This window comes from Cyanistes caeruleus, chromosome Z (assembly GCF_971803275.1).
Source record: "Cyanistes caeruleus chromosome Z, bCyaCae1.hap1.1, whole genome shotgun sequence".
Lineage (NCBI taxonomy): Eukaryota > Metazoa > Chordata > Aves > Passeriformes > Paridae > Cyanistes > Cyanistes caeruleus.
Genome location: NC_141732.1, coordinates 18,259,547 through 18,269,766, shown reverse-complemented (window position 1 = coordinate 18,269,766; position 10,220 = coordinate 18,259,547). Strand labels below are relative to the sequence as shown.

The window sequence follows — 10,220 nt, the reverse complement described above, 5'->3', positions numbered from 1 at the left end:
TGTCTTATGAGGACGTTGATAATGAGTGAGAAGTACTTTAGAAGGTTGTGGCTACTCACATGAGCACCTATTTAATGACAAGGTTTGGGGTTTCGGGAGCATGTGTCAAGATTTATTGAGTAGTTCCCTTTTCCTCTCTTTTCAAACAATTATCAGGGAGAGATTATCTTAAAACACCACACATGGAATCAACCTAGGCCATGATAGAATAAATTAAAAATGGTTACAAGTAGAACACGTCCTCTGAATTTTATATTCCCCTGTTTTTAGATCAGATATGTGGGAATAATTTTATCATTTGTAAAATATTTTTCTGCACTAATTAAAAAATCAAAAGAAAGACTAATAGTTATTTTACCAGTTCTGCCTTACAGAAAGCATTATGAATGCCACACAGAAATTGAAATCAGAGTATTAATTTTCCAAAAAAGCTCTGACACCAGCTTTACCTGTCCCTTATAAGAGCAGCACAATTTCATTAATTGTTCAGCAATCCAGTTTTGAGACATAGTACTGCAAAAAATAATAGAAAAAAGGTAGGTGAAGTCACGTGCATTTAGTAATTTTCTAGCCCTTCAGATGAATGCACTTTTCACTTATGTGCACAGAAATCCAAAAATCTGCTGCACGACCTGTGTACAAAACCATTCTCAAGGGCTGGAGAAAACTATGGAACCAAATCCTACAAAATTCGTGTGAAGATCTCTGCAAATGTCGCCAGCCTATACTTCCAGAGCATGATGCATTGCATTATCTTGATTTTCCAAGAAAAATGTTACACTGTGCATTAAGGAATAGCAATAGTCCAAAGTATATGAAAATCAAAACCTACTCTGAATGCTTATTCCAGAAGGAGGATGGGAAGAAAAGGGATTACTGACACCACTTAAACAGTTTTTTTTCAGCCCAGACTGAAGCTGCTGAGAGGTCATACAGCTGTGAATAGAAAAGAGTCTGAAGAAAATAGAAAGCAAACTACTAGAAATATATTCAAAATATGGGAAAATTTTGTAAAATGAGATCTGTCAGGAACAAGATTTTTGGCAGAGTGGTTTCTATTTTTTTTGTAATCTTTATTATTCTCCTACACATCTGGATACTTGTATGTGTATGTGTAGCAGAGTCCAACACTTATATAGACCAGTCATTACAAGATGATGGCATTTTTTAAATTTTTCCAGAATTTCCATATACAAATTCACATATTGTATTAATTTACATTATAGCTAAACTATGTATGCAAAAAAAACCCCAATATTTTCCAGTTACATTAACATGGATTTTGGCTTACTGTTTACTTAAAACCAAGCTTCCTAGTCAAATCTGTGCTTGCCCTTGTGTGTTGTAATTTTTGAAACAGAACAAAAGTAGCAGATTGCAGATGATTCCCACCTAACAAGTTGTAATCTTCAGTCCTTTAATCTTGTGTCACAGCTGAAGGTTAGGTTGATCCATGTGATTCTCCACAAAACAAATGGTGGTGAAGGAAAAAGCTAAGGAAATTCTTGTGATGAACCTTGTTTAATTCTATTTTGGAGAAAACAGTCATCTCTCTCAGTTGGATGGTGATGAAAAACTGCAAAAACTTATAGAGATATACAGTGCTGTATCATTTTTGGCTTAATAAAAATAATTCACATGTGGGGTAGTGAACATAGGGAAAGTTATGGAAAACATTTCTCACCCAAGGACAGAGTACCAGATGTGCTAAGACTTATGGGAGCAATCAAAGGTGGCCTAATCTGCTGTGGGGCCTTATTAAGTTAGACTGTGATCTAGCACCTTCAACTTATTAAGCTGTCGGGAGTTTCAGTGATTAAAACCAAAGAAAGGTCACTCACAGACCTTCAGCATTTCCCTGGACTGGTATTTTCTTTTAGGCCTTGGACCCTAATGAAGGCACTTCACTCGGTACGTGGATTTTTTAAATTGGTCTTTTGAGCTGGATTTCTCCATAGCTTGAGAAAATCTTCAATAGATTTTGCTTCCTCAGAACTCTGCATACAGTTATCAAAAATCCCAACCAATAGCAAGAGATGAGGCCTTATAAGATGGCTTTGCATATCATCACTGCAGAGATCAAAGGAACAGGTTAATGAGGATCTGGAGTAGTTTAATTATGTCCTAGGTAAGAAGTGGGGGTTAGTGGCTGTAGGTGGGACCATTATAAATAAGCTTTCAAAGCTCTGATAGATGGAGTCTAATGTTTGTAAAAGGTATGATAAAACTAGTATTTCTTATGGATTTAAGGTTACCAAAATCAACCCTCTTGTCCTAAAAAGTCATGCAGCAAGAGCAGACATTAATGTGTTCCAAGTACAAGTGGTTTCAATACTATTTTCTGAGCCCTTTTCAGGGGTGGGGTAAACATTGTTTTATCTATGGGATGATATATATCACTGCTTACAAAACCTTAATTTTAATACTACTGTGGAGTGTGGTTTTCATGAAAAAAAGTGACCTTTTCATGCCTGGATATCTGATATAGTTAAAAAGTTACAGCTCTCTTCATTAGCTGTATTTTTATTTATTTATTTATTTATTAATTTTGCTATTTAATGATTCCTATATTGGTTATAATGGCATATTTAGGGTGGACTAGTACTTCTGCAATAATGTGTACCTTGTTGTTGTAATGATATATTATGGAAGCCTGGCACACAGTGCCTTTATATTACAATATTACTGTATTAAATGCAGTCAGGCTGGTCTCATATTATACAAGATAAGAAGAAGGAAGCTTTACACTCCTTACACTCTAACAAACAAAAAATACTACCCTATTACAAAGTACAACATGATTGTGCTTCTCTGTTAAGATTCATCCCCTCTTTCATTTCCTTTTTAAAAATTGTTAAGTATTAATCATTAATCATTATAATGATCCCAAGATCATTGGGATGACTATTGTAGTAATTTTTAATATGTTTTTTTATACTGATATAGTGATATTCATTATTGCTGGATGGATATATATGAAACTTGAAAGAAATTTACATGATCAGTTTTACCACTATGGATGAAAAAATTAGAAGTATTTAATCCTATTATTTAAATAAAATGTGTGTTTCCATCATCTCTAGATGATTCTGTTCTCATGTTGTAATTCTGCTTTTTACTCATTGCATTACAGGACCCCCTGTCCTAGGGGCTGATTCCATGAGTCGCATGTGACCACTCAAGTTCACATAGGAATCCCACCTAAGTGGAGCTGGGAGAGAAAGAAGAAGCTGGGAGTAGTGGCTGTGCTTGTTGTGGAATGCCAAATCAAGTGGATGTTCCTGCCACAACATTTTTAGAGTGGCACCTGCCACATTGAGGTGGTGACAAAAAGAGCAGGGATGTTACTGTTTTTACCTATCTGCTTTTTGTCTCATGAGACAGTACTCCAAGGAATGAAGATTTTGCTACAAGAATGAAGATGCTGCAATTCTGTTTGAGGCTGAAATATAATCTGTAATACCCAGTTGTATTTTCTTCTTTTTATTTTTTTATTTATTATAATTATTATTATTTTATTTTTTTTATTGTTTACTGACTTTAGCCAAATATTTCTGGTGTTTTAATGATGAGTTTTAGTTTTAAATTATAATGTACGTATCTATGAAAACTGATGTATCTTGCAGTGCACACTGAGAATTAGAAGAATAAAAGACTTTGTCTCCACAAAGCTGATGAGAAAAATGCTCCATTTTGTCCAGTGTTTGCCCAAAAATTTCCTGACTTTTTTTGGAACTACTACTCTGCCATATTTGGCTAATTACCCAAAGGTTTGCATTAGATTAAAGAACATGGCTGCTGAAATGTGGAGAATTTCCTGTATCTTGGTTCACACCACTCTCTATCAGTCTGATAGATTGGAATGACCCTCTCAGGGCTGCTTGGCTTGACAAATGCAATGCATTATAGAAGAATGGACAAATAAATACCTATAATAATTGCTATGCCTAAAAGTTCAATAGATTTTTCAAAACCTACTATGCTCTTCATTATCTTTTTTTTTTTTTCTGAAGAATACTCTGGGTCTTTTATCATAAGATTTCATTTGGGGCAGATAGATGGTAATCAAAAATCTTCCTATTTTTACAGCTGTGAGCTTCTTGTGCAAACTAATCTTTCTTTAAAAAAAGCCCAAATAAATAACACCCCCCCACTACTATAGCTGAAGATCTAAAGCTTCTGAAACAAACAGACATAAGAAAGTCAAAATGAGGTTTTACATTTCATTTCAGTCAGCTTTCTGACTTTTTAATATGACAGGAACCTATTATTAATAGTTCTTACTTGCCAGAAAATCCTACCAAGATCTTTTGCGATAAGTAAATGGAGTTGAAACAAAATGTCATGGCAATGGCTTGAAGAACAACAGTAGAAAGATATCACTGAGATATATAATAAAGAGAAAGGAACAAACACCCCAGAATGATGAGCCTCTTCTCATGTATTTGTGCAGGACTTGGAGAGAGCAGACTAAAGACTAGACAGGGAAAGGGCAAAAGATCTCTGCATGCGTGCATCCAGGAAAAACACTTGCTTTGCTCTTGCTGGTCTGAAGCAGTTTTTTTTTCAGAGACTATCACTTCATTACTGATTTAGCATAGGACTGCAAATATGGTGACATGTACAGAAAACTTTCCTTTTTTGCAACAGGTTGTGAAATACAATGTTAATTGGGGTTTGCGTTGTGAAGCAGGTTGTCTGCAGTGTACAAAGCCTCTTGGAAGAGGATGACCAAATTCAAAGAAGGTGGTAACCTACATCTATTTTTCCATCTCATTATAAAAGAATGACAATAGATCCAACAAACGTATAACAAAACTATTTATGGGCTATGGGGTTTTAGATTTGTTTTTGTTGGGGAATGCAGCAAAAAAAGCGTTTTTCTGACATTGAGTTCTTTTCCAATTCAATAACTTCCAAACATATTAAAATGGATATTCTTTTAACTTTGAGACAAGATCAAGAAGCCTTATATCAAAGCTTGTAATACAAGCTTATGAGGGAGTTAGAGTAGATATCATTCATAATTTACTGAACTCAACTTCCAGCTATGAGTATTGTACAGGATATTTCCTTTATAGGTACAGCTGTCCACTGAATTCCTTGGCCAACCAATTCAGTTAACCACCAGCCATGGTGGCATTTAAGGCAGCTATTTTCCTTATCTTTTAAAACTCATGTCTAATGAGGTGTTTAGTAGCCATATGGAAGACTTGTGACACAAGCTACAGAATGCTGTTGCTGTTGGGCTGGGAGGGGGCTTTGTGTATTTATCACATTTAATGTTATAGCAGATGCTTTAATAACTTAGGTTTGTCATCCAGTACTCTACATAACCAAAGAATGGGGAAATAATTTGGGGTGCTGCAGATAGGAAAACATTCCTCTAATCAACTGAAAATTGCTGCCTTCCTTTAAAATGGTATTACTTTTAAAGAGAAACCACCATGAATTAGCTGCTGCTGACAGAAATATTTCCTATTTCCTACACTGTCTATGTAGGAAATTTGCTTTAGCAGTAGGAAGCAATTTCTGAGCAGTTTATAAACATGTCTAATTAATGGTTAAACATATCTGATTTCTCTCAACATCTTGATTAAAACCTCTGTCAGGTAAGTTGAATGTCTCATTATACAAGTTTTCAGAAATCTCCACTGACCTGTGGGGACACAGCTTTTCTTATACATCAATAGGCCTTCACAAGTAATAATATATTCATTTCAGTTCAGAGAAGACATTTTAGGTCTTCTTCAAACCATTTTTGAGAAAGTATTTTTCACCATTACCATTTGCAGCCATAGGAATATGGTTTTACATATGGAAAGAATATTTTCAAGTGGCAAGCTTCGAGGAATTCAATGCAAATTGAAGCTTCCTTTACTCAGATGTTGCTTTTGAAATGGATTAAAATGCTTGTTCCTTTTACAGGCCGATGGATGTTCACTGCTTCTAGAGAGAGGCAGAGCTCTCACATGTGCTCTTTGTATCAAGTTCATTTTTGCCATACCAGGTCTGCACGTGAGAGCTTTGGGAGTTTAGGAAGACCGTGGGGCTCTGCTTCAAAGGGGGTGAGAATTTTGCAAGCACCCTTCCATTCTCCAGAGCCACTGTATTTTCCACAGCTATTGCTGGCAGGTCGCTCTAAGATGTGAAATTTGGCATTTGCGTTTGAAAGCATGTGTGCCCACAGTAGTGATGAAGGTTTTGGGTCCAAAATGTTGCTTTATGGAAAGGCCCCCATATAACAAATTCTATGTTGAGCTTCATAGCATAACTGTTACTAAGCTTTAGCAGGAATTGTCTGTAATGTGTGCACAAGGATCAAAGACCTTATTCTGGCCAAGAGCCTATGGTAGCTCACATTGAAGGACTGCAGAAATGCTCTGTGTCATGATCAAAGTTGGGTGTCTGACACCACAGAAATTACTCACAGAAATGTTCTGTTTAGGTTACCCTAAAAGAAGAAATAAAACCCTTCATTTCCTATTTTGCATTTCCAACAAGCATTTACTTTAGGTGCAGGTAGAGGCTGCTTTTGTTAGAGCTGAATTTTATAGTTTATTTAGAGCAAGAAAAGCACAGCATTTCCTGTGCATTCACAGTTTACATCAAGGGAAGTCCCACTAGCCCAGTTAGATATTGCATTTAGGTAAATAGGTTGTATTAAAAAAATATTTGAAAAAAGATGCAATTTCTCTTGGACGGAGGGCTGATCTGCCTTTTATTTTTGCTTAACTCTGTTTAGTATGCAGGGTGGGCACAATGCCATGCTGACTTTTAACCTCAGTAGAGAGTTGACACAAAAGTTGACTGTAGGCCTCGAGGGAGCACAGAGCTCTAATGGCAATTTGAGTGTGAAACGTGGTCTCTGGAAGAAAGGTCACCACATCTGCGCAACCCCTTAGAGTCAGGCCTGGAGTGCTGTCTGCCTTCAACTAAAGAGACATTTTGCTGTACCTTGAGGTTGCCTTAGTTGGAGGTATAGGAAGTACATAACAGAATCAGGGGAGCTGAGTGATGTTTGTGCATGTTTTTCTGCACTCTGCATCCTGAGACTTTGGAGAAGCCAAATCAATACTACAACTGTGTCCTGTGCAGCTGCTGTGTTGTCTCCTTCTGTTACAATAATGAATTGAAGTCTCACAACAACAAGCATAAAAAGTGCTTCTCATCCCACAGTATTCTATCAACTTTAACTGGTTATATCTATCTAAACCCCATCGTCAACTAGAATTGTACAGAAGCCTACAACAGACATACCTTAACAGACATACCTTTTGTGGCCCTAAGCTCAAAAATCTGAAAGCAGGATGCTTTTTAGTACCCTAGGGTCTTTCATGTCCTTCTTCAGGCCAATCCATTATCCCTTTTTTCTTAAAACCTTAGCATAAAGCATTCAAAAACTGAAAATCAGAGTATTTTCCAGTAAGAAGGGTATTTTATTCTAATATCAGCCTCTTGTGTCTGGCCATTGTCTTGTTTTCACACTTTTTTCATGCACTTTGGATCTCCTGCATTATGACCCTCTGTTAAGAGAAGGGAGAAGCAGTAGAACTTCATTTTGATAATAGGCGTGGAGGATATAAGCTACTTACTTTACTCTGACATTTTTAAATTTGAATTCTAATGGCCAGACTTTCAGGTTTGGAGCAGCTTCCATGGCAAAGCTGGTGACACTGTGAAAATGGGTGCGAATGGGGGTGAGCTAACAATTCTGCAGCACAGCTTTTCCCTTGGCACTGATGCTTTGGATGTCACAGAAACGGCCCTCAAGCTAGGCAGCCACAGGCAGAAAAAGCACAGCACTGCCTGCAGAAAATGCAGACAGTGCAGAAGAAAGCAGAGAGGCTTGACAAAATGTGCCAAGTCTAAAAATTCATGGACTTTGGAGGGCATTCAAGGCTGCCTCACCTTTATGGCAGAGAGATAGGGGGAAATCCTAATGGGTTTTTCCCACTTATTTTAACCTAAATTTAACTGGAGAAAAATTCTAGATGAATGCTTTAGTTCTCCCTACACACAGCTGAATTTTGAGCCTTGAGCAGCCTTTAGCATCAGTCCCTAAAAGAGGTTTCCTCTTGTAGTAGTCATCTGGGTTTGCACAGCAGAAAGCTGAAAAATGTTGCAACAGAAAGAAAAAGTTTTGCTCTTTTAGAGAGGGGGAAACTGAGGCAGAAATCTGTGCAACGACTTGTATAATGATGCAATAATTAACCAAGAAAAATAAGGAGAAACACTGCATTTATTTTCTATCTTTTCCAAATCCACAGAATAATTTTTACTCTTGTTTTCCATTTCTCAAATAACCAGTTTGCACTGCCCTCATTGGCCTGTTGACACTTTGACATTGAGAACTTTAGAACTTTAATTTCCTTTTAGAGCCACAAGGTTAAGTATAAAAGAAGGTGAAAAAAAGAAAGATATCTTCCTGGCTAAAATAGTCTGTTATGTCAAGGGTGGCAAAACCAAACTTAGCTTTTATAATTAAAGTAGTGTCATGTCCAATTTCCCTTCCTACTGCTGTGTAAATTCTGAAGTGTTTTGAAGTAGCAGAGAGCTGAAGTGCAATACAATCTGCAGAATATCAGCACTATTTTCAAACATGTGGTAATATTTTTCCACACACATTAAAGTGACCCAACCCTAACAGCAAACCAGACTGCTTCAAAAATAACATTAACTTTGACAACTCCTATAGGTATTTCGCTTTATGTTAAACTCAAGAGTACTGACTCTTCCTGAGACTTGAAAAGAGCACTGTGCTTACCCTTGTCCCAGCTGATATGATTAAGTGGTTTTTATTACAGTCAGCAACCAACAGGAAAAATTTGGGTTTTGAGCCACATGCCCAAGCCCCCTATATTCCTGTGAATTAACACCTAGAAAATGCTTTTGATGGATACAAATCCTTTTTTTATGATACATCATTTAGAAGGCTTTACTCCTTTTACTGTGGCTTATTAAAGGCAGATATATGAGCCTTATTTCACCCTGATCAACATCACTGGCAAATTCCAATTGATTTTGCTCAGAAACAGGATTTGGCCTTTCATTGTCAAAGATTTCTTTTGAGAGCTGACATTTACATGGAATCCCTCTTCCTTGTAAAGTGATTTATTACAAATTACAGCGATTATCTCTAAACAGCATAGACATCTTTTAGAAACTGACTTCTTTTGTCAATTTATTATACTTGAAAATTAATAACATTCATGGGAGATAAGTAGGACAAAACGGGAGAGCTGGAGAGCTACTACCTGGTTTCAGTTCTCAAATTAAGGCTTTTTTTGCCTGTTACTAACCAAAGACAAACTACATTCCATTTGATTAATTAATGATAGGAATTGCAAGGAAACCATGCAAAAATTTAAACTGTGCTTTGAAATGACAAATATTTGTCTTTTGATATTCCTCACTACAAGTATGAAATAGAATTTATTGAAGTTCAGCAACTGTATAAAAGCCTTCTATAGCTAGAACACAGAAATGATTTAGTAAGTTCTATGAAAAGTCAATTTGCATGACATCAGCACCTAGCCTATAACGGGTGGTAATGGATTGTTGGCTTGATTTTATACCACTTGACATCAGATTACAATACAATGAATAAATGTTAACCTATAATCCCTTTAGTAAAAGCTGGCATTGTTTGTCTTCTCTTGTAGAGACCACATTGATTTTCTTTTATTGGATGCTCAACTGCTGTGCCTCAGATTGATTACTTTGAATTAAATGTGCAGAGAACATTTTTATTATTCTAAACCTGGAGTCTTAACATTAAAGGGATGTCCCACCTCCTGCTACACTGCTAAAAGTGTGCTCTACCATTTAATTTGGATTTCTTTCATTTTCTCATTTCTTTTCAGGGCTGCTGCGATGCTGACCCCTGCTCTGCCCCTCTGCCCCTTGACCCTGACACATCTGACCAGTGATGACTCTGAGGGTGGCAAATTAATAGCAGCATTGCTTGTTAATTGCATAAGAGAAAAGCCAAAAATTTATCACCTCAGTCATGGCCATTGCTTCCCTTTGACCCCCTTCTCCCACAAGGCTTTAGCTGATGGTCACATCTGTGGTTTTTCTGTATCCTACATATTTGCCGTATAATTATTCAGCATCAAACCTTATTAATCAAATCGATGCTGTGTTTTAAATGGAAATTGCTGGATTAATACAAGCATTCATTTCATCCTGAAAATCTTGATGGCTTTAGCACATGG

The 10,220-nt window shown here is 36.7% G+C and overlaps 1 long non-coding RNA gene across 1 annotated transcript; it reads left to right on the top strand.

Annotated features, from left to right (window-relative positions):
* Positions 1-1,849: 1,849 nt before the first annotated feature.
* Positions 1,850-3,670, top strand: LOC147648185 (uncharacterized). Its single transcript, XR_015280973.1, has 2 exons — positions 1,850-1,911; positions 3,134-3,670. It is a non-coding gene; the product is annotated as an uncharacterized LOC147648185 (long non-coding RNA).
* Positions 3,671-10,220: the final 6,550 nt, after the last annotated feature.